Raw genomic sequence first — 25,535 nt, 5'->3', positions numbered from 1 at the left:
GCCCTCAGATGTCTGTGCCAGAAGTTATTCGAGGAACCAAGTTCCTTACCCTGTTTGAGAAAATGTAAAATTTTCCTCATTTTTCTACAATTCAGAAAATTTTTTAAATGTGATATATTTTAATGCGAATTTGTTGCAATAAGTTTCTTTTCACTCAAATAATGCTTTAAATTACAAAATGAATAAAAAATCAGAAAAAAATTTCAAAAAAATTTTTCACTCGAAAATTTCATAAGGCTTACCCCTTACGTTTTTTTGAGAAATTTTACAAAAAAATAAAATTGATTTATTTTAATGCCAATTGGCTGAAAAACGTTTGTTTTCACTCAAATAATGCTTTAAATAAAAAACAGAATAAAAAATTATAAAAAAATAGAAAAATAAGAAAAATTAGAAAATTTCATAAAGGTCCTTCTTGCGCCAAGTTTTAGCTATAACTCGGTCGGTATCCAACGGATCGCCAATCCTTAACCTGTGGTCGATAGATGGCACCAATGGCTACATTTTCTTCTCGGACGGCCATGCCCTCAGATGTCTGTGCCAGAAGTTATTCGAGGAACCAAGTTCCTTACCCTGTTTGAGAAAATGTAAAATTTTCCTCATTTTTCTACAATTCAGAAAATTTTTTAAATGTGATATATTTTAATGCGAATTTGTTGCAATAAGTTTCTTTTCACTCAAATAATGCTTTAAATTACTAAATGAATAAAAAATCAGAAAAAAATTTCAAAAAAATTTTTCACTCGAAAATTTCATAAGGCTTACCCCTTACGTTTTTTTGAGAAATTTTACAAAAAAATGAAATTGATTTATTTTAATGCCAATTGGCTGAAAAACGTTTGTTTTCACTCAAATAATGCTTTAAATAAAAAACAGAATAAAAAATTATAAAAAAATAGAAAAATAACAAAAATTAGAAAATTTCATAAAGGTCCTTCTTGCGCCAAGTTTTAGCTATAACTCGGTCGGTATCCAACGGATCGCCAATCTTTAACCTGTGGTCGATAGATGGCACCAATGGCTACATTTTCTTCTCGGACGGCCATGCCCTCAGATGTCTGTGCCAGAAGTTATTCGAGGAACCAAGTTCCTTACCCTGTTTGAGAAAATGTAAAATTTTCCTCATTTTTCTGCAATTCAGCAAAAATTTTAAATGTGATATATTTTAATGCGAATTTTTTGCAAAAAGTTTCTTTTCACTCAAATAATGCTTTAAATTAAAAAAAGAATAAAAATCAGAAAAAAAATTCAAAAAAAATTTTTCACTCGAAAATTTCATAAGGCTTACCCCTTACGTTTTTTTGAGAAATTTTACAAAAAAATGAAATTGATTTATTTTAATGTCAATTGGCTAAAAAACGTTTGTTTTCACTCAAATAATGCTTTAAATAGAAAACAGAATAAAAAATTATAAAAAAATTAAAAAAATAGAAAAATTAGAAAATTTTATAAAGCTCCTTCTTGCGCCAAGTTTTAGCTATAACTCGGTCGGTATCCAACGGATCGCCTATCCTTTACCTGTGGTCGATAGATGGCACCAATGGCTACATTTTCTTCTTGGGCGGCTATGCCCTCAGATGTCTGTGCCAGAAGTTATTCGAGGAACCAAGTTCCTTACCCTGTTTGAGAAAATGTAAAATTTTCCTCATTTTCGCACCAAGTTTTGCCTATAACTCGGTCGGTATCCAACGGATCGCCAATCCTTAACCTGTGGTCGATAGATGGCACCAATGGCTACATTTTCTTCTCGGACGGCTATGCCCCCAGATGTCTGTGCCAGAAGTTATTCGAGGAACCGAGTTCCTTACCCTGTTTGAGAAAATGTAAAATTTTCCTCATTTTTCTGCAATTCAGCAAAATTTTTAAATGTGATATATTTTAATGCGAATTTGTTGCAATAAGTTTCTTTTCACTCAAATAATGCTTTAAACTAAAAAATGAATAAAAAATCAGAAAAAAATTTCAAAAAAATTTTTCACTCGAAAATTTCATAAGGCTTACCCCTTACGTTTTTTTGAGAAATTTTACAAAAAAATGAAATTGATTTATTTTAATGCCAATTGGCTAAAAAACGTTTGTTTTCACTCAAATAATGCTTTAAATAAAAAACAGAATAAAAAAATTATAAAAAAAGAAAAACTAGAAAAATTAGAAAATTTCATAAAGGTCCTTCTTGCGCCAAGTTTTAGCTATAACTCGGTCGGTATCCAACGGATCGCCAATCTTTAACCTGTGATCGATAGATGGCACCAATGGCTACATTTTCTTTTCGGACGGCCATGCCCTCAGATGTCTGTGCCAGAAGTTATTCGAGGAACCAAGTTCCTTACCCTGTTTGAGAAAATGTAAAATTTTCCTCATTTTTCTGCAATTCAGCAAAATTTTTAAATGTGATATATTTTAATGCGAATTTGTTGCAATAAGTTTCTTTTCACTCAAATAATGCTTTAAATTAAAAAAATAATAAAAAATCAGAAAAAAAATTCAAAAAAATTTTTCACTCGAAAATTTCATAAGGCTTACCCCTTACGTTTTTTTGAGAAATTTTACAAAAAAATGAAAATGATTTATTTTAATGCCAATTGGCTAAAAACGTTTGTTTTCACTCAAATAATGCTTTAAATAAAAAACAGAATAAAAAATTATAAAAAAAATAGAAAAATTAGAAAAATTAGAAAATTTTATAAAGGTCCTTCTTGCGCCAAGTTTTAGCTATAACTCGGTCGGTATCCAACGGATCGCCAATCTTTAACCTGTAGTCGATAGATGGCACCAATGGCTACATTTTCTTCTCGGACGGCCATGCCCTCAGATGTCTGTGTCAGAAGTTATTCGAGGAACCAAGTTCCTTACCCTGTTTGAGAAAATGTAAAATTTTCCTCATTTTTCTGCAATTCAGCAAAATTTTTAAATGTGATATATTTTAATGCGAATTTGTTGCAATAAGTTTCTTTTCACTCAAATAATGCTTTAAATTAAAAAATGAATAAAAAATCAGAAAAAAATTTCAAAAAAATTTTTTACTCGAAAATTTCATAAGGCTTACCCCTTACGTTTTTTTGAGAAATTTTACAAAGAAATGAAATTGATTTATTTTAATGCCAATTGGCTGAAAAACGTTTGTTTTCACTCAAATAATGTTTTAAATAAAAAACAGAATAAAAAATTATAAAAAAATAGAAAAATAAGAAAAATTAGAAAATTTTATAAAGGTCCTTCTTGCGCCAAGTTTTAGCTATAACTCGGTCGGTATCCAACGGATCGCCAATCTTTAACCTGTGGTCGATAGATGGCACCAATGGCTACATTTTCTTCTCGGACGGCCATGCCCTCAGATGTCTGTGCCAGAAGTTATTCGAGGAACCAAGTTCCTTACCCTGTTTGAGAAAATGTAAAATTTTCCTCATTTTTGCACCAAGTTTTAGCTATAAGTCGGTCGGTATCCAACGGATCGCCAATCCTTAACCTGTGGTCGATAGATGGCACCAATGGCTACATTTTCTTCTTGGACGGCTATGCCCCCAGATGTCTGTGCCAGAAGTTATTCGAGGAACCAAGTTCCTTACCCTGTTTGAGAAAATGTAAAATTTTCCTCATTTTTCTGCAATTCAGCAAAAATTTTAAATGTGATATATTTTAATGCGAATTTGTTGCAATAAGTTTCTTTTCACTCAAATAATGCTTTAAATTAAAAGATGAATAAAAAATCAGAAAAAAATTTCAAAAAAACTTTTCACTCGAAAATTTCATAAGGCTTACCCCTTACGTTTTTTTGAGAAATTTTACAAAAAAATTAAATTGATTTATTTTAATGCCAATTGGCTGAAAAACGTTTGTTTTCACTCAAATAATGCTTTAAATAAAAAACAGAATAAAAAATTATAAAAAAATAGAAAAATTAGAAAAATTAGAAAATTTTATAAAGGTCCTTCTTGCGCCAAGTTTTAGCTATAACTCGGTCGGTATCCAACGGATCGCCAATCTTTAACCTGTGGTCGATAGATGGCACCAATGGCTACATTTTCTTCTCGGACGGCCATGCCCTCAGATGTCTGTGCCAGAAGTTATTCGAGGAACCAAGTTCCTTACCCTGTTTGAGAAAATGTAAAATTTTCCTCATTTTGCTGCAATTCAGCAAAATTTTTAAATGTGATATATTTTAATGCGAATTTGTTGCAATAAGTTTCTTTTCACTCAAATAATGCTTTAAATTGAAAAAATGAATAAAAAATCAGAAAAAAATTTCAAAAAAATTTTTCACTCGAAAATTTCATAAGGCTTACCCCTTACGTTTTTTTTTGGGAAATTTAGCAAGAAAAAAATAAAATTGATTTATTTTAATGCCAATTGGCTAAAAAAGTTTGTTTTCACTCAAATAATGCTTTAAATAAAAAACAGAATAAAAAATTATAAAAAAATAGAAAAATAAGAAAAATTAGAAAATTTTATAAAGGTCCTTCTTGCGCCAAGTTTTAGCTATAACTCGGTCGGTATCCAACGGATCGCCTATCCTTTACCTGTGGTCGATAGATGGCACCAATGGCTACATTTTCTTCTTGGGCGGCTATGCCCTCAGATGTCTGTGCCAGAAGTTATTCGAGGAACCAAGTTCCTTACCCTGTTTGAGAAAATGTAAAATTTTCCTCATTTTTCTGCAATTCAGCAAAAATTTTAAATGTGATATATTTTAATGCGAATTTGTTGCAATAAGTTTCTTTTCACTCAAATAATGCTTTAAATTGAAAAAATGAATAAAAAATCAGAAAAAAATTTCAAAAAAATTTTTTACTCGAAAATTTCATAAGGCTTACCCCTTACGTTTTTTTGAGAAATTTTACAAAAAAATGAAATTGATTTATTTTAATGCCAATTGGCTGAAAAACGTTTGTTTTAACTCAAATAATGCTTTAAATAAAAAACAGAATAAAAAATTATAAAAAATAGAAAAATAAGAGAAATTAGAAAATTTTATAAAGGTCCTTCTTGCGCCAAGGTTTAGCTATAACTCGGTCGGTATCCAACGGATCGCCAATCTTTAACCTGTGGTCGATAGATGGCACCAATGGCTACATTTTCTTCTCGGACGGCCATGCCCTCAGATGTCTGTGCCAGAAGTTATTCGAGGAACCAAGTTCCTTACCCTGTTTGAGAAAATGTAAAATTTTCCTCATTTTTGCACCAAGTTTTAGCTATAAGTCGGTCGGTATCCAACGGATCGCCAATCCTTAACCTGTGGTCGATAGATGACACCAATGGCTACATTTTCTTCTTGGACGGCTATGCCCCCAGATGTCTGTGCCAGAAGTTATTCGAGGAACCAAGTTCCTTACCCTGTTTGAGAAAATGTAAAATTTTCCTCATTTTTCTGCAATTCAGCAAAAATTTTAAATGTGAAATATTTTAATGCGAATTTGTTGCAATAAGTTTCTTTTCACTCAAATAATGCTTTAAATTAAAAGATAAATAAAAAATCAGAAAAAAATTTCAAAAAAACTTTTCACTCGAAAATTTCATAAGGCTTACCCCTTACGTTTTTTTGAGAAATTTTACAAAAAAATGAAATTGATTTATTTTAATGCCAATTGGCTAAAAAACGTTTGTTTTCACTCAAATAATGCTTTAAATAAAAAACAGAATAAAAAATTATAAAAAAATAGAAAAATTAGAAAAATTAGAAAATTTTATAAAGGTCCTTCTTGCGCCAAGTTTTAGCTATAACTCGGTCGGTATCCAACGGATCGCCAATCTTTAACCTGTGGTCGATAGATGGCACCAATGGCTACATTTTCTTCTCGGACGGCCATGCCCTCAGATGTCTGTGTCAGAAGTTATTCGAGGAACCAAGTTCCTTACCCTGTTTGAGAAAATGTAAAATTTTCCTCATTTTTCTGCAATTCAGCAAAATTTTTAAATGTGATATATTTTAATGCGAATTTGTTGCAATAAGTTTCTTTTCACTCAAATAATGCTTTAAATTAAAAAAATGAATAAAAAATCAGAAAAAATTTCAAAAAAATTTTTTACTCGAAAATTTCATAAGGCTTACCCCTTACGTTTTTTTGAGAAATTTTACAAAAAAATGAAATTGATTTATTTTAATGCCAATTGGCTGAAAAACGTTTGTTTTCACTCAAATAATGCTTTAAATAAAAAACAGAATAAAAAATTATAAAAAAATAGAAAAATTAGAAAAATTAGAAAATTTTATAAAGGTCCTTCTTGCGCCAAGTTTTAGCTATAACTCGGTCGGTATCCAACGGATCGCCAATCTTTAAGCTGTGGTCGATAGATGGCACCAATGGCTACATTTTCTTCTCGGACGGCCATGCCCTCAGATGTCTGTGCCAGAAGTTATTCGAGGAACCAAGTTCCTTACCCTGTTTGAGAAAATGTAAAATTTTCCTCATTTTTGCACCAAGTTTTAGCTATAAGTCGGTCGGTATCCAACGGATCGCCAATCCTTAACCTGTGGTCGATAGATGGCACCAATGGCTACATTTTCTTCTTGGACGGCTATGCCCCCAGATGTCTGTGCCAGAAGTTATTCGAGGAACCAAGTTCCTTACCCTGTTTGAGAAAATGTAAAATTTTCCTCATTTTTCTGCAATTCAGCAAAAATTTTAAATGAGATATATTTTAATGCGAATTTGTTGCAATAAGTTTCTTTTCACTCAAATAATGCTTTAAATTGAAAAAATGAATAAAAAATCAGAAAAAAATTTCAAAAAAATTTTTTACTCGAAAATTTCATAAGGCTTACCCCTTACGTTTTTTTGAGAAATTTTACAAAAAAATGAAATTGATTTATTTTAATGCCAATTGGCTGAAAAACGTTTGTTTTAACTCAAATAATGCTTTAAATAAAAAACAGAATAAAAAATTATAAAAAATAGAAAAATAAGAGAAATTAGAAAATTTTATAAAGGTCCTTCTTGCGCCAAGTTTTAGCTATAACTCGGTCGGTATCCAACGGATCGCCAATCTTTAACCTGTGGTCGATAGATGGCACCAATGGCTACATTTTCTTCTCGGACGGCCATGCCCTCAGATGTCTGTGCCAGAAGTTATTCGAGGAACCAAGTTCCTTACCCTGTTTGAGAAAATGTAAAATTTTCCTCATTTTTCTGCAATTCAGCAAAAATTTTAAATGTGATATATTTTAATGCGAATTTGTTGCAATAAGTTTCTTTTCACTCAAATAATGCTTTAAATTAAAAAAATGAATAAAAAATCAGAAAAAATTTCAAAAAAATTTTTTACTCGAAAATTTCATAAGGCTTACCCCTTACGTTTTTTTGAGAAATTTTACAAAAAAATGAAATTGATTTATTTTAATGCCAATTGGCTGAAAAACGTTTGTTTTAACTCAAATAATGCTTTAAATAAAAAACAGAATAAAAAATTATAAAAAATAGAAAAATAAGAGAAATTAGAAAATTTTATAAAGGTCCTTCTTGCGCCAAGTTTTAGCTATAACTCGGTCGGTATCCAACGGATCGCCAATCTTTAACCTGTGGTCGATAGATGGCACCAATGGCTACATTTTCTTCTCGGACGGCCATGCCCTCAGATGTCTGTGCCAGAAGTTATTCGAGGAACCAAGTTCCTTACCCTGTTTGAGAAAATGTAAAATTTTCCTCATTTTTGCACCAAGTTTTAGCTATAACTCGGTCGGTATCCAACGGATCGCCAATCTTTAACCTGTGGTCGATAGATGGCACCAATGGCTACATTTTCTTCTCGGACGGCTATGCCCTCAGATGTCTCTGTCAGAAGTTATTTGAGGAACCAAGTTCCTTACCCTGTTTGAGAAAATGTAAAATTTTCCTCATTTTTCTGCAATTCAGCAAAAATTTTAAATGTGATATATTTTAATGCGAATTTGTTGCAATAAGTTTCTTTTCACTCAAATAATGCTTTAAATTAAAAAATGAATAAAAAATCAGAAAAAAATTTCAAAAAAATTTTTTACTCGAAAATTTCATAAGGCTTACCCCTTACGTTTTTTTGAGAAATTTTACAAAAAAATGAAATTGATTTATTTTAATGCCAATTGGCTGAAAAACGTTGGTTTTCACTCAAATAATGCTTTAAATAAAAAACAGAGTAAAAAATTATAAAAAAAGACAAAATAGAAAAATTAGAAAATTTCATAAAGCTCCTTCTTGCGCCAAGTTTTAGCTATAACTCGGTCGGTATCCAACGGATCGCCAATCTTTAACCTGTGGTCGATAGATGGCACCAATGGCTACATTTTCTTCTCGGACTGCCATGCCCTCAGATGTCTGTGTCAGAAGTTATTCGAGGAACCAAGTTCCTTACCCTGTTTGAGAAAATGTAAAATTTTCCTCATTTTTCGGTAATTCAGCAAAATTTTTAAATGTGATATATTTTAATGCGAATTTGTTGCAATAAGTTTCTTTTCACTCAAATAATGCTTTAAATTAAAAAATGAATAAAAAATCAGAAAAAAATTTCAAAAAAATTTTTCACTCGAAAATTTCATAAGGCTTACCCCTTACGTTTTTTTGAGAAATTTTACAAAAAAATGAAATTGATTTATTTTAATGCCAATTGGCTGAAAAACGTTTGTTTTCACTCAAATAATGCTTTAAATAAAAAACAGAATAAAAAATTATAAAAAAATAGAAAAATAAGAAAAATTAGAAAATTTTATAAAGGTCCTTCTTGCGCCAAGTTTTAGCTATAACTCGGTCGGTATCCAACCGATCGCCAATCTTTAACCTGTGGTCGATAGATGGCACCAATGGCTACATTTTCTTCTCGGACGGCCATGCCCTCAGATGTCTGTGCCAGAAGTTATTCGAGGAACCAAGTTCCTTACCCTGTTTGAGAAAATGTAAAATTTTCCTCATTTTTCTGCAATTTAGCAAAAATTTTAAATGTGATATATTTTAATGCGAATTTGTTGCAAAAAGTTTCTTTTCACTCGAATAATGCTTTAAATTAAAAAAATAATAAAAAATCAGAAAAAAAATTCAAAAAAATTTTTCACTCGAAAATTTCATAAGGCTTACCCCTTACGTTTTTTTGAGAAATTTTACAAAAAAATGAAATTGATTTATTTTAATGCCAATTGGCTAAAAAACGTTTGTTTTCACTCAAATAATGCTTTAAATAAAAAACAGAATAAAAAATTATAAAAAAATAGAAAAATTAGAAAAATTAGAAAATTTTATAAAGGTCCTTCTTGCGCCAAGTTTTAGCTATAACTCGGTCGGTATCCAACGGATCGCCAATCTTTAACCTGTGGTCGATAGATGGCACCAATGGCTACATTTTCTTCTCGGACGGCTATGCCCTCAGATGTCTGTGTCAGAAGTTATTTGAGGAACCAAGTTCCTTACCCTGTTTGAGAAAATGTAAAATTTTCCTCATTTTTCTGCAATTCAGCAAAAATTTTAAATGTGATATATTTTAATGCGAATTTGTTGCAATAAGTTTCTTTTCACTCAAATAATGCTTTAAATTAAAAAATGAATAAAAAATCAGAAAAAAATTTCAAAAAAATTTTTTACTCGAAAATTTCATAAGGCTTACCCCTTACGTTTTTTTGAGAAATTTTACAAAAAAATGAAATTGATTTATTTTAATGCCAATTGGCTGAAAAACGTTTGTTTTCACTCAAATAATGCTTTAAATAGAAAACAGAATAAAAAATTATAAAAAAATTAAAAAATTAGAAGAATTAGAAAATTTTATAAAGCTCCTTCTTGCGCCAAGTTTTAGCTATAACTCGGACGGTATCCAACGGATCGCCTATCCTTAACCTGTGGTCGATAGATGGCACCAATGGCTACATTTTCTTCTTGGGCGGCTATGCCCCCAGATAACTGTGCCAGAAGTTATTCGAGGAACCAAGTTCCTTACCCTGTTTGAGAAAATGTAAAATTTTCCTCATTTTCGCACCAAGTTTTGCCTATAACTCGGTCGGTATCCAACGGATCGCCAATCCTTAACCTGTGGTCGATAGATGGCACCAATGGCTACATTTTCTTCTCGGACGGCCATACCCCCAGATGTCTGTGCCAGAAGTTATTCGAGGAACCGAGTTCCTTACCCTGTTTGAGAAAATGTAAAATTTTCCTCATTTTTCTGCAATTCAGCAAAAACTTTAAATCTGATATATTTTAATGAGAATTTGTTGCAATAAGTTTCTCTTCACTCAAATAATGCTTTAAATTAAAAAATGAATAAAAAATCGGAAAAAAATTTCAAAAAAATTTTTCACTCGAAAATTTCATAAGGCTTACCCCTTACGTTTTTTTGAGAAATTTTACAAAAAAATGAAATTGATTTATTTTAATGCCAATTGGCTAAAAAACGTTTGTTTTCACTCGAATAATGCTTTAAATAAAAAACAGAATAAAAAATTATAAAAAAAGAAAAAATAGAAAAATTAGAAAATTTCATAAAGGTCCTTCTTGCTCCAAGTTTTAGCTATAACTCGGTCGGTATCCAACGGATCGCCAATCTTTAACCTGTGATCGATAGATGGCACCAATGGCTACATTTTCTTTTCGGACGGCCATGCCCTCAGACGTCTGTGCCAGAAGTTATTCGAGGAACCAAGTTCCTTACCCTGTTTGAGAAAATGTAAAATTTTCCTCATTTTTCTACAATTCAGCAAAATTTTTAAATGTGATATATTTTAATGCGAATTTGTTGCAATAAGTTTCTTTTCACTCAAATAATGCTTTAAATTACAAAATGAATAAAAAATCAGAAAAAATTTCAAAAAAATTTTTCACTCGAAAATTTCATAAGGTATACCCCTTACGTTTTTTTGAGAAATTTTACAAAAAAATGAAATTGATTTATTTTAATGCCAATTGGCTAAAAAACGTTTGTTTTCACTCAAATAATGCTTTAAATAAAAAACAGAATAAAAAATTATAAAAAAATAGAAAAATTAGAAAAATTAGAAAAATTTATAAAGGTCCTTCTTGCGCCAAGTTTTAGCTATAACTCGGTCGGTATCCAACGGATCGCCAATCTTTAACCTGTGGTCGATAGATGGCACCAATGGCTACATTTTCTTCTCGGACGGCTATGCCCTCAGATGTCTGTGTCAGAAGTTATTCGAGGAACCAAGTTCCTTACCCTGTTTGAGAAAATGTAAAATTTTCCTCATTTTTCTGCAATTCAGCAAAATTTTTAAATGTGATATATTTTAATGCGAATTTGTTGCAATAAGTTTCTTTTCACTCAAATAATGCTTTAAATTAAAAAATGAATAAAAAATCAGAAAAAAATTTCAAAAAAATTTTTCACTCGAAAATTTCATAAGGCTTACCCCTTACGTTTTTTTGAGAAATTTTACAAAAAAATGAAATTGATTTATTTTAATGCCAATTGGCTGAAAAACGTTTGTTTTCACTCAAATAATGCTTTAAATAAAAAACAGAATAAAAAATTATAAAAAAATAGAAAAATAAGAAAAATTAAAAAATTTCATAAAGGTCCTTCTTGCGCCAAGTTTTAGCTATAACTCGGTCGGTATCCAACGGATCGCCAATCTTTAACCTGTGGTCGATAGATGGCACCAATGGCTACATTTTCTTTTTGGACGGCTATACCCCCAGATGTCTGTGCCAGAAGTTATTCGAGGAACCGAGTTCCTTACCCTGTTTGAGAAAATGTAAAATTTTCCTCATTTTTCTGCAATTCAGCAAAATTTTTAAATGTGATATATTTTAATGCGAATTTGTTGCAATAAGTTTCTTTTCACTCAAATAATGCTTTAAATTAAAAAAAAGAATAAAAAATCAGAAAAAAATTTAAAAAAAAAATTTCACTCGAAAATTTCATAAGGCTTACCCCTTACGTTTTTTTGAGAAATTTTACAAAAAAATGAAATTGATTTATTTTAATGCCAATTGGCTAAAAAACGTTTGTTTTCACTCAAATAATGCTTTAAATAAAAAACAGAATAAAAAAATTATAAATAAAGAAAAAATAGAAAAATTAGAAAATTTCATAAAGGTCCTTCTTGCTCCAAGTTTTAGCTATAACTCGGTCGGTATCCAACGGATCGCCAATCTTTAACCTGTGATCGATAGATGGCACCAATGGCTACATTTTCTTTTCGGACGGCCATGCCCTCAGATGTCTGTGCCAGAAGTTATTCGAGGAACCAAGTTCCTTACCCTGTTTGAGAAAATGTAAAATTTTCCTCATTTTTCTACAATTCAGCAAAATTTTTAAATGTGATATATTTTAATGCGAATTTGTTGCAATAAGTTTCTTTTCACTCAAGTAATGCTTTAAATTAAAAAATGAATAAAAAATCAGAAAAAAATTTCAAAAAAATTTTTCACTCGAAAATTTCATAAGGCTTACTCCTTACGTTTTTTTGAGAAATTTTACAAAAAAATGAAATTGATTTATTTTAATGCCAATTGGCTGAAAAACGTTTGTTTTCACTCAAATAATGCTTTAAATAAAAAACAGAATAAAAAATTATAAAAAAATAGAAAAATAAGAAAAATTAGAAAATTTTATAAAGGTCCTTCTTGCACCAAGTTTTAGCTATAACTCGGTCGGTATCCGGATCGCCAATCTTTAACCTGTGGTCGATAGATGGCACCAATGGCTACATTTTCTTCTCGGACGGCCATGCCCTCAGATGTCTGTGCCAGAAGTTATTCGAGGAACCAAGTTCCTTACCCTGTTTGAGAAAATGTAAAATTTTCCTCATTTTTCTGCAATTCAGCAAAATTTTTAAATGTGATATATTTTAATGCGAATTTGTTGCAATAAGTTTCTTTTCACTCAAATAATGCTTTAAATTGAAAAAATGAATAAAAAATCAGAAAAAAATTTCAAAAAAATTTTTCACTCGAAAATTTCATAAGGCTTACCCCTTACGTTTTTTTGGGAAATTTAGCAAAAAAAATAAAATTGATTTATTTTAATGCCAATTGGCTAAAAAAGTTTGTTTTCACTCAAATAATGCTTTAAATAAAAAACAGAATAAAAAATTATAAAAAAATAGAAAAATAAGAAAAATTAGAAAATTTTATAAAGGTCCTTCTTGCGCCAAGTTTTAGCTATAACTCGGTCGGTATCCAACGGATCGCCTATCCTTAACCTGTGGTCGATAGATGGCACCAATGGCTACATTTTCTTCTTGGGCGGCCATGCCCCCAGATGTCTGTGCCAGAAGTTATTCGAGGAACCAAGTTCCTTACCCTGTTTGAGAAAATGTAAAATTTTCCTCATTTTCGCACCAAGTTTTGCCTATAACTCGGTCGGTATCCAACGGATCGCCAATCCTTAACCTGTGGTCGATAGATGGCACCAATGGCTACATTTTCTTCTCGGACGGCCATACCCCCAGATGTCTGTGCCAGAAGTTATTCGAGGAACCGAGTTCCTTACCCTGTTTGAGAAAATGTAAAATTTTCCTCATTTTTCTGCAATTCAGCAAAAACTTTAAATCTGATATATTTTAATGCGAATTTGTTGCAATAAGTTTCTCTTCACTCAAATAATGCTTTAAATTAAAAAATGAATAAAAAATCGGAAAAAAATTTCAAAAAAATTTTTCACTCGAAAATTTCATAAGGCTTACCCCTTACGTTTTTTTGAGAAATTTTACAAAAAAATGAAATTGATTTATTTTAATGCCAATTGGCTAAAAAACGTTTGTTTTCACTCGAATAATGCTTTAAATAAAAAACAGAATAAAAAATTATAAAAAAATAGAAAATTAGAAAAATTAGAAAATTTTATAAAGGTCCTTCTTGCGCCAAGTTTTAGCTATAACTCGGTCGGTATCCAACGGATCGCCAATCTTTAACCTGTGGTCGATAGATGGCACCAATGGCTACATTTTCTTCTCGGACGGCCATGCCCTCAGATGTCTGTGCCAGAAGTTATTCGAGGAACCAAGTTCCTTACCCTGTTTGAGAAAATGTAAAATTTTCCTCATTTTTGCACCAAATTTTGCCTATAAGTTGGTCGGTATCCAACGGATCGCCAATCCTTAACCTGTGGTCGATAGATTGCACCAATGGCTACATTTTCTTCTTGGACGGCTATGCCCCCAGATGTCTGTGCCAGAAGTTATTCGAGGAACCAAGTTCCTTACCCTGTTTGAGAAAATGTACAATTTTCCTCATTTTCGCACCAAGTTTTGCCTATAAGTCGGTCGGTATCCAACGGATCGCCAATCCTTAACCTGTGGTCGATAGATGGCACCAATGGCTACATTTTCTTCTTGGACGGCTATGCCCCCAGATGTCTGTGCAAGAAGTTATTCGAGGAACCGAGTTCCTTACCCTGTTTGAGAAAATGTAAAATTTTCCTCATTTTTCTGCAATTCAGCAAAATTTTTAAATGTGATATATTTTAATGCGAATTTGTTGCAATAAGTTTCTTTTCACTCAAATAATGCTTTAAATTAAAAAAAGAATAAAAAATCAGAAAAAAATTTCAAAAAAATTTTTCACTCGAAAATTTCATAAGGCTTACCCCTTACGTTTTTTTGAGAAATTTTACAAAAAAATGAAATTGATTTATTTTAATGCCAATTGGCTAAAAAACGTTTGTTTTCACTCGAATAATGCTTTCAATAAAAAACAGAATAAAAAATTATAAAAAAATAGAAAATAAGAAAAATTAGAAAATTTTATAAAGGTCCTTCTTGCGCCAAGTTTTAGCTATAACTCGGTCGGTATCCAACGGATCGCCAATCTTTAACCTGTGGTCGATAGATGGCACCAATGGCTACATTTTCTTCTCGGACGGCCATGCCCTCAGATGTCTGTGCCTGAAGTTATTCGAGGAACCAAGTTCCTTACCCTGTTTGAGAAAATGTAAAATTTTCCTCATTTTTCTACAATTCAGCAAAATTTTTAAATGTGATATATTTTAATGCGAATTTGTTGCAATAAGTTTCTTTTCACTCAAATAATGCTTTAAATTAAAAAAAGATTAAAAAATCAGAAAAAAATTAAAAAAAATTTTTCACTCGAAAATTTCATAAGGCTTACCCCTTACGTTTTTTTGAGAAATTTTACAAAAAAATGAAATTGATTTATTTTAATGTCAATTGGCTAAAAAACGTTTGTTTTCACTCAAATAATGCTTTAAATAAGAAACAGAATAAAAATTTATAAAAAAAATAGAAAAATTAGAAAAATTAGAAAATTTCATAAAGCTCCTTCTTGCGCCAAGTTTTAGCTATAACTCGGTCGGTATCCAACGGATCGCCAATCTTTAACCTGTGGTCGATAGATGGCACCAATGGCTACATTTTCTTCTCGGACGGCCATGCCCTCAGATGTCTGTGCCAGAAGTTATTCGAGGAACCAAGTTCCTTACCCTGTTTGAGAAAATGTAAAATTTTCCTCTTTTTTGCACCAAATTTTGCCTATAAGTCGGTCGGTATCCAACGGATCGCCAATCCTTAACCTGTGGTCGATAGATGGCACCAATGGCTACATTTTCTTCTTGGACGGCTATGCCCCCAGATGTCTGTGCCAGAAGTTATTCGAGGAACCGAGTTCCTTACCCTGTTTGAGAAAATGTAAAATTTTCCTCATTTTTCTGCAATTCAGCAAAATTTTTAAATGTGATATATTTTAATGCGAATTTGTTGCAATAAGTTTCTTTTCACTCAAATAATGCTTTAAATTAAAAAAAGAATAAAAAATCAGAAAAAAATTTCAAAAAAATTTTTCACTCGAAAATTTCATAAGGCTTACCCCTTACGTTTTTTTGAGAAATTTTACAAAAAAATGAAATTGATTTATTTTAATGCCAATTGGCTAAAAAACGTTTGTTTTCACTCAAATAATGCTTTAAATAAAAAACAGAATAAAAAATTATAAAAAATAGAAAAATTAGAATAATTAAAAAATTTCATAAAGGTCCTTCTTGCGCCAAGTTTTAGCTATAACTCGGTCGGTATCCAACGGATCGCCAATCTTTAACCTGTGGTCGATAGATGGCACCAATGGCTACATTTTCTTCTCGGACGGCCATGCCCTCAGATGTCTGTGCCAGAAGTTATTCGAGGAACCAAGTTCCTTACCCTGTTTGAGAAAATGTAAAATTTTCCTCATTTTTGCACCAAATTTTGCCTATAAGTTGGTCGGTATCCAACGGATCGCCAATCCTTAACCTGTGGTCGATAGATGGCACCAATGGCTACATTTTCTTCTTGGACGGCTATGCCCCCAGATGTCTGTGCCAGAAGTTATTCGAGGAACCAAGTTCCTTACCCTGTTTGAGAAAATGTACAATTTTCCTCATTTTCGCACCAAGTTTTGCCTATAAGTCGGTCGGTATCCAACGGATCGCCAATCCTTAACCTGTGGTCGATAGATGGCACCAATGGCTACATTTTCTTCTTGGACGGCTATGCCCCCAGATGTCTGTGCAAGAAGTTATTCGAGGAACCGAGTTCCTTACCCTGTTTGAGAAAATGTAAAATTTTCCTCATTTTTCTGCAATTCAGCAAAATTTTTAAATGTGATATATTTTAATGCGAATTTGTTGCAATAAGTTTCTTTTCACTCAAATAATGCTTTAAATTAAAAAAAGAATAAAAAATCAGAAAAAAATTTCAAAAAAATTTTTCACTCGAAAATTTCATAAGGCTTACCCCTTACGTTTTTTTGAGAAATTTTACAAAAAAATGAAATTGATTTATTTTAATGCCAATTGGCTAAAAAACGTTTGTTTTCACTCAAATAATGCTTTAAATAAAAAACAGAATGAAAAATTATAAAAAAATAGAAAAATTAGAAAAATTAAAAAATTTCATAAAGGTCCTTCTTGCGCAAAGTTTTAGCTATAACTCGGTCGGTATCCAACGGATCGCCAATCCTTAACCTCTGGTCGATAGATGGCACCAATGCACAGTGGGCAACGGCCATACAAATGCCGGGATGAAAATCAATTATATGAGCCATGGTGGTTATTTTCTTCAAACATATTTGATATAACTAAAAAATGTGTAATTACATTATTGTTCATTATTTTTCTCAAATAATAGTGTTTTCAATAATGAGTACAAATAGGAACTAGTATGTTTGACAGAAGCTAGTGTAGTTTGACTCCAATTAAGGAGCACCAAATTGAACAAACAAGGAACAAATTATGACGAAAATGTACTAGGTTTTAAACTTGAAAAAAAAACAATTAATTATTAAAAAGTAACTAAATAAGTAATATTTAGTCAATTTTACGTATAATAATGAATATTCAATCAAAATCTTTCTGTTTAGAGAGCGATGCCGCTATCATATCACGAATTACGGTCTTTCCAGAAAAAATTAAATATTTTTCACGGTCGCGCATGGTCGCAACCAATTAAATCAAAAATATATAGTAAAAATGGTGGCCTTTCATATGATATATGACACAAGAGTCATCTCGAGTCCAAACATAATCTTTTTCATTGTCTAATACATCATTTCTGAGAACAGCAAGACCTTCTTTTGGTTTTTGGTAATTTTTGAAACGAAAAATATTTTATTATCAAAACAATGAATACAAATGAAAAGTATATTAAAAAACCTATTCAAAAAAGTCAACGGTATTAAAATCGGTCAATTGGTTTTCTCAATACAACGGTTTTAATGTTGCTTGCAATATAACATATTTTTGAAACAAAACATACCACCTACTATTTTGATGTACTGTTTCTCAAAAAGTTTCAAATTTGAAAATGAGATATTTTGGTTTTATCTTAGTTAAAGTATCTACTTTCCAAACATGTATTAAGTTTGCATGAATGACGATGTAAGTTTTTCGATTTTCATACAGGCGTTTGCCCACTGTGCAATGGCTACATTTTCTTCTCGGACGGCCATGCCCTCAGATGTCTGTGCCAGACGTTATTCGAGGAACCAAGTTCCTTACCCTGTTTGAGAAAATGTAAAATTTTCCTCATTTTTGCACCAAATTTTGCCTATAAGTTGGTCGGTATCCAACGGATCGCCAATCCTTAACCTGTGGTCGATAGATGGCACCAATGGCTACATTTTCTTCTTGGACGGCTATGCCCCCAGATGTCTGTGCCAGAAGTTATTCGAGGAACCAAGTTCCTTACCCTGTTTGAGAAAATGTACAATTTTCCTCATTTTCGCACCAAGTTTTGCCTATAAGTCGGTCGGTATCCAACGGATCGCCAATCCTTAACCTGTGGTCGATAGATGGCACCAATGGCTACATTTTCTTCTTGGACGGCTATGCCCCCAGATGTCTGTGCCAGAAGTTATTCGAGGGACCGAGTTCCTTACCCTGTTTGAGAAAATGTAAAATTTTCCTCATTTTTCTGCAATTCAGCAAAATTTTTAAATGTGATATATTTTAATGCGAATTTGTTGCAATAAGTTTCTTTTCACTCAAATAATGCTTTAAATTAAAAAAAGAATAAAAAATCAGAAAAAAATTTCAAAACAATTTTTCACTCGAAAATTTCATAAGGCTTACCCCTTACGTTTTTTTGAGAAATTTTAGAAAAAAATGAAATTGATTTATTTTAATGCCAATTGGCTAAAAAACGTTTGTTTTCACTCAAATAATGCTTTAAATAAAAAACAGAATAAAAAATTATAAAAAATAGAAAAATTAGAAAAATTAAAAAATTTCATAAAGGTCCTTCTTGCGCCAAGTTTTAGCTATAACTCGGTCGGTATCCAACGGATCGCCAATCTTTAACCTGTGGTCGATAGATGGCACCAATGGCTACATTTTCTTCTCGGACGGCCATGCCCTCAGATGTCTGTGCCAGAAGTTATTCGAGGAACCAAGTTCCTTACCCTGTTTGAGAAAATGTAAAATTTTCCTCATTTTTCGGCAATTCAGCAAAATTTTTAAATGTGATATATTTTAATGCGAATTTGTTGCAATATGTTTCTTTTCACTCAAATAATGCTTTAAATTAAAAAATGAATAAAAAATCAGAAAAAAATTTCAAAAAAATTTTTCACTCGAAAATTTCATAAGGCTTACCCCTTACATTTTTTTGAGAAATTTTACAAAAAAATGAAATTGATTTATTTTAATGCCAATTGGCTAAAAAACGTTTGTTTTCACTCAAATAATGCTTTAAATAAGAAACAGAATAAAAATTTATAAAAAAATAGAAAAATTAGAAAAATTAGAAAATTTCATAAAGCTCCTTCTTGCGCCAAGTTTTAGCTATAACTCGGTCGGTATCCAACGGATCGCCAATCTTTAACCTGTGGTCGATAGATGGCACCAATGGCTACATTTTCTTCTCGGACGGCCATGCCCTCAGATGTCTGTGCCAGAAGTTATTCGAGGAACCAAGTTCCTTACCCTGTTTGAGAAAATGTAAAATTTTCCTCATTTTTGCACCAAATTTTGCCTATAAGTCGGTCGGTATCCAACGGATCGCCAATCCTTAACCTGTGGTCGATAGATGGCACCAATGGCTACATTTTCTTCTTGGACGGCTATGCCCCCAGATGTCTGTGCCAGAAGTTATTCGAGGAACCGAGTTCCTTACCCTGTTTGAGAAAATGTAAAATTTTCCTCATTTTTCTGCAATTCAGCAAAATTTTTAAATGTGATATATTTTAATGCGAATTTGTTGCAATAAGTTTCTTTTCACTCAAATAATGCTTTAAATTAAAAAAAGAATAAAAAATCAGAAAAAAATTTCAAAACAATTTTTCACTCGAAAATTTCATAAGGCTTACCCCTTACGTTTTTTTGAGAAATTTTACAAAAAAAAGAAATTGATTTTTTTTAATGCCAATTGGCTAAAAAACGTTTGTTTTCACTCAAATAATGCTTTAAATAAAAAACAGAATAAAAAATTATAAAAAATAGAAAAATTAGAAAAATTAAAAAATTTCATAAAGGTCCTTCTTGCGCCAAGTTTTAGCTATAACTCGGTCGGTATCCAACGGATCGCCAATCTTTAACCTGTGGTCGATAGATGGCACCAATGGCTACATTTTCTTCTCGGACGGCCATGCCCTCAGATGTCTGTGCCAGAAGTTATTCGAGGAACCAAGTTCCTTACCCTGTTTGAGAAAATGTAAAATTTTCCTCATTTTTGCACCAAATTTTGCCTATAAGTCGGTCGGTATCCAACGGATCACCAATCCTTAACCTGTGGTCGATAGATGGCACCAATGGCTACATTTTCTTCTTGGACGGCTATGCCCCCAGATGTCTGTGCCAGAAGTTATTCGAGGAACCGAGTTCCTTACCCTGTTTGATAAAATGTAAAATTTTCCTCATTTTTCTGCAATTCAGCAAAATTTTTAAATGTGATATATTTTAATGCGAATTTGTTGCAATAAGTTTCTTTTCACTCAAATAATGCTTTAAATTAAAAAAAGAATAAAAAATCAGAAAAAAATTTAAAAAAAATTTTTCACTCGAAAATTTCATAAGGCTTACCCCTTACGTTTTTTTGAGAAATTTTACAAAAAAATGAAATTGATTTATTTTAATGCCAATTGGCTAAAAAACGTTTGTTTTCATTCAAATAATGCTTTAAATAAAAAACAGAATAAAAAATTATAAAAAAATAGAAAAATTAGAAAAATTAGAAAATTTCATAAAGCTCCTTCTTGCGCCAAGTTTTAGCTATAACTCGGTCGGTATCCAACGGATCGCCAATCTTTAACCTGTGGTCGATAGATGGCACCAATGGCTACATTTTCTTCTCGGACGGCCATGCCCTCAGATGTCTGTGCCAGACGTTATTCGAGGAACCAAGTTCCTTACCCTGTTTGAGAAAATGTAAAATTTTCCTCATTTTTGCACCAAATTTTGCCTATAAGTTGGTCGGTATCCAACGGATCGCCAATCCTTAACCTGTGGTCGATAGATGGCACCAATGGCTACATTTTCTTCTTGGACGGCTATGCCCCCAGATGTCTGTGCCAGAAGTTATTCGAGGAACCAAGTGCCTTACCCTGTTTGAGAAAATGTACAATTTTCCTCATTTTCGCACCAAGTTTTGCCTATAAGTCGGTCGGTATCCAACGGATCGCCAATCCTTAACCTGTGGTCGATAGATGGCACCAATGGCTACATTTTCTTCTTGGACGGCTATGCCCCCAGATGTCTGTGCAAGAAGTTATTCGAGGAACCGAGTTCCTTACCCTGTTTGATAAAATGTAAAATTTTCCTCATTTTTCTGCAATTCAGCAAAATTTTTAAATGTGATATATTTTAATGCGAATTTGTTGCAATAAGTTTCTTTTCACTCAAATAATGCTTTAAATTAAAAAAAGAACAAAAAATCAGAAAAAAATTTCAAAAAAATTTTTCACTCGAAAATTTCATAAGGCTTACCCCTTACGTTTTTTTGAGAAATTTTACAAAAAAATGAAATTGATTTATTTTAATGCCAATTGGCTAAAAAACGTTTGTTTTCATTCAAATAATGCTTTAAATAAAAAACAGAATAAAAAATTATAAAAAAATAGAAAAATTAGAAAATTTCATAAAGCTCCTTCTTGCGCCAAGTTTTAGCTATAACTCGGTCGGTATCCAACGGATCGCCAATCTTTAACCTGTGGTCGATAGATGGCACCAATGGCTACATTTTCTTCTCGGACGGCCATGCCCTCAGATGTCTGTGCCAGACGTTATTCGAGGAACCAAGTTCCTTACCCTGTTTGAGAAAATGTAAAATTTTCCTCATTTTTGCACCAAGTTTTGCCTATAAGTTGGTCGGTATCCAACGGATCGCCAATCCTTAACCTGTGGTCGATAGATGGCACCAATGGCTACATTTTCTTCTTGGACGGCTATGCCCCCAGATGTCTGTGCAAGAGGTTATTCGAGGAACCGAGTCCCTTACCCTGTTTGAGAAAATGTAAAATTTTCCTCATTTTCCTGCAATTCAGCAAAATTTTTAAATGTGATCTATTTTTATGCGAATTTGTTGCAATAAGTTTCTTTTCACTCAAATAATGCTTTAAATTAAAAAATGAATAAAAAATCAGAAAAAAATTTCAAAAAAATTTTTCACTCGAAAATTTCATAAGGCTTACCCCTTACGTTTTTCTGAGAAATTTTACAAAAAAATGAAATTGATTTATTTTAATGCCAATTGGCTAAAAAACGTTTGTTTTCACTCAAATAAAGCTTTAAATGAAAAGCAGAATAAAAAATTATAAAAAAATAGAAAAATTAGAAAAATTAGAAAATTTCATAAAGCTCCTTCTTGCGCCAAGTTTTAGCTATAACTCGGTCGGTATCCAACGGATCGCCAATCTTTAACCTGTGGTCGATAGATGGCACCAATGGCTACATTTTCTTCTTGGACGGCTATGCCCCCAGATGTCTGTGCCAGAAGTTATTCGAGGAACCAAGTTCCTTACCCTGTTTGAGAAAATGTAAAATTTTTCTCATTTTTCTGCAATTCAGCAAAATTTTTAAATGTGATATATTTTAATGCGAATTTGTTGCAATAAGTTTCTTTTCACTCAAATAATGCTTTAAATTAAAAAAAGAATAAAAAATCAGAAAAAAATTTCAAAAAAATTTTTCACTCGAAAATTTCATAAGGCTTACCCCTTACGTTTTTTTGAGAAATTTTACAAAAAAATGAAATTGATTTATTTTAATGCCAATTGGCTAAAAAACATTTGTTTTCATTCAAATAATGCTTTAAATAAAAAACAGAATAAAAAATTATAAAAAAGTAGAAAAATTAGAAAACTTAGAAAATTTCATAAAGCTCCTTCTTGCGCCAAGTTTTAGCTATAACTCGGTCGGTATCCAACGGATCGCCAATCTTTAACCTGTGGTCGATAGATGGCACCAATGGCTACATTTTCTTCTCGGACGGCCATGCCCTCAGATGTCTGTGCCAGACGTTATTCGAGGAACCAAGTTCCTTACCCTGTTTGAGAAAATGTAAAATTTTCCTCATTTTTGCACCAAATTTTTCCTATAAGTCGGTCGGTATCCAACGGATCGCCAATCCTTAACCTGTGGTCGATAGATGGCACCAATGGCTACATTTTCTGCTTGGACGGCTATGCCCCCAGATGTCTGTGCAAGAGGTTATTCGAGGAACCGAGTCCCTTACCCTGTTTGAGAAAATGTAAAATTTTCCTCATTTTCCTGCAATTCAGCAAAATTTTTAAATGTGATCTATTTTTATGCGAATTTGTTGCAATAAGTTTCTTTTCACTCAAATAATGCTTTAAATTAAAAAATGAATAAAAAATCAGAAAAAAATTTCAAAAAAATTTTTCACTCGAAAATTTCATAAGGCTTACCCCTTACGTTTTTTTGAGAAATTTTACAAAAAAATGAAATTGATTTATTTTAATGCCAATTGGCTAAAAAACGTTTGTTTTCACTCAAATAAAGCTTTAAATGAAAAGCAGAATAAAAAATTATAAAAAAATAGAAAAATTAGAAAAATTAGAAAATTTCATAAAGCTCCTTCTTGCGCCAAGTTTTAGCTATAACTCGGTCGGTATCCAACGGATCGCCAATCTTTAACCTGTGGTCGATAGATGGCACCAATGGCTACATTTTCTTCTTGGACGGCTATGCCCCCAGATGTCTGTGCCAGAAGTTATTCGAGGAACCAAGTTCCTTACCCTGTTTGAGAAAATGTAAAATTTTCCTCATTTTTCTGCAATTCAGCAAAATTTTTAAATGTGATATATTTTCTTGCGAATTTGTTGCAATAAGTTTCTTTTCACTCAAATAATGCTTTAAATTAAAAAAAGAATAAAAAATCAGAAAAAAATTTCAAAAAAAATTTTCACTCGAAAATTTCATAAGGCTTACCCCTTACGTTTTTTTGAGAAATTTTACAAAAAAATGAAATTGATTTATTTTAATACCAATTGGTTAAAAAACGTTTGTTTTCAGTCAAATAAAGCTTTAAATAAAAAACAGAATAAAAAATTATAAAAAAATAGAAAAATTAGAAAAATTAGAAAATTTCATAAAGCTCCTTCTTGCGCCCAGTTTTAGCTATAACTCGGTCGGTATCCAACGAATCGCCTATCCTTAACCTGTGGTCGATAGATGGCACCAATGGCTACATTTTCTTCTCGGACGGCCATGCCCTCAGATGTCTGTGCCAGACGTTATTCGAGGAACCAAGTTCCTTACCCTGTTTGAGAAAATGTAAAATTTTCCTCATTTTTGCACCAAGTTTTGCCTATAAGTTGGTCGGTATCCAACGGATCGCCAATCCTTAACCTGTGGTCGATAGATGGCACCAATGGCTACATTTTCTTCTTGGACGGCTATGCCCCCAGATGTCTGTGCCAGAAGTTATTCGAGGAACCAAGTGCCTTACCCTGTTTGAGAAAATGTACAATTTTCCTCATTTTCGCACCAAGTTTTGCCTATAAGTCGGTCGGTATCCAACGGATCGCCAATCCTTAACCTGTGGTCGATAGATGGCACCAATGGCTACATTTTCTTCTTGGACGGCTATGCCCCCAGATGTCTGTGCCAGAAGTTATTCGAGGGACCGAGTTCCTTACCCTGTTTGAGAAAATGTAAAATTTTCCTCATTTTTCTGCAATTCAGCAAAATTTTTAAATGTGATATATTTTAATGCGAATTTGTTGCAATAAGTTTCTTTTCACTCAAATAATGCTTTAAATTAAAAAAAGAATAAAAAATCAGAAAAAAATTTCAAAACAATTTTTCACTCGAAAATTTCATAAGGCTTACCCCTTACGTTTTTTTGAGAAATTTTACAAAAAAATGAAATTGATTTATTTTAATGCCAATTGGCTAAAAAGCGTTTGTTTTCACTCAAATAATGCTTTAAATAAAAAACAGAATAAAAAATTATAAAAAATAGAAAAATTAGAAAAATTAAAAAATTTCATAAAGGTCCTTCTTGCGCCAAGTTTTAGCTATAACTCGGTCGGTATCCAACGGATCGCCAATCTTTAACCTGTGGTCGATAGATGGCACCAATGGCTACATTTTCTTCTCGGACGGCCATGCCCTCAGATGTCTGTGCCAGAAGTTATTCGAGGAACCAAGTTCCTTACCCTGTTTGAGAAAATGTAAAATTTTCCTCATTTTTCGGCAATTCAGCAAAATTTTTAAATGTGATATATTTTAATGCGAATTTGTTGCAATATGTTTCTTTTCACTCAAATAATGCTTTAAATTAAAAAATGAATAAAAAATCAGAAAAAAATTTCAAAAAAATTTTTCACTCGAAAATTTCATAAGGCTTACCCCTTACGTTTTTTTGAGAAATTTTACAAAAAAATGAAATTGATTTATTTTAATGCCAATTGGCTAAAAAACGTTTGTTTTCACTCAAATAAAGCTTTAAATAAGAAACAGAATAAAAATTTATAAAAAAATAGAAAAATTAGAAAAATTAGAAAATTTCATAAAGCTCCTTCTTGCGCCAAGTTTTAGCTATAACTCGGTCGGTATCCAACGGATCGCCAATCTTTAACCTGTGGTCGATAGATGGCACCAATGGCTACATTTTCTTCTCGGACGGCCATGCCCTCAGATGTCTGTGCCAGAAGTTATTCGAGGAACCAAGTTCC

The 25,535-nt window shown here is 32.0% G+C and overlaps 1 long non-coding RNA gene across 1 annotated transcript; it reads left to right on the top strand.

Moving 5' to 3' along the window:
* The first annotated feature begins 2,085 nt into the window (after nt 1-2,085).
* LOC125764251 (uncharacterized) lies at nt 2,086-14,965 on the top strand. The gene is made up of 3 exons (XR_007418445.1): nt 2,086-2,166; nt 12,007-12,529; nt 14,665-14,965. It is a non-coding gene; the product is annotated as an uncharacterized LOC125764251 (long non-coding RNA).
* The last annotated feature ends 10,570 nt before the right edge of the window (nt 14,966-25,535 follow it).

Source organism: Anopheles funestus, chromosome 2RL (genome assembly GCF_943734845.2).
Source record: "Anopheles funestus chromosome 2RL, idAnoFuneDA-416_04, whole genome shotgun sequence".
NCBI classification, from domain to species: domain Eukaryota; kingdom Metazoa; phylum Arthropoda; class Insecta; order Diptera; family Culicidae; genus Anopheles; species Anopheles funestus.
The sequence above is the reverse complement of the archived record's forward strand: the minus strand, read 5'-3'. Positions and strand labels throughout refer to the sequence as shown.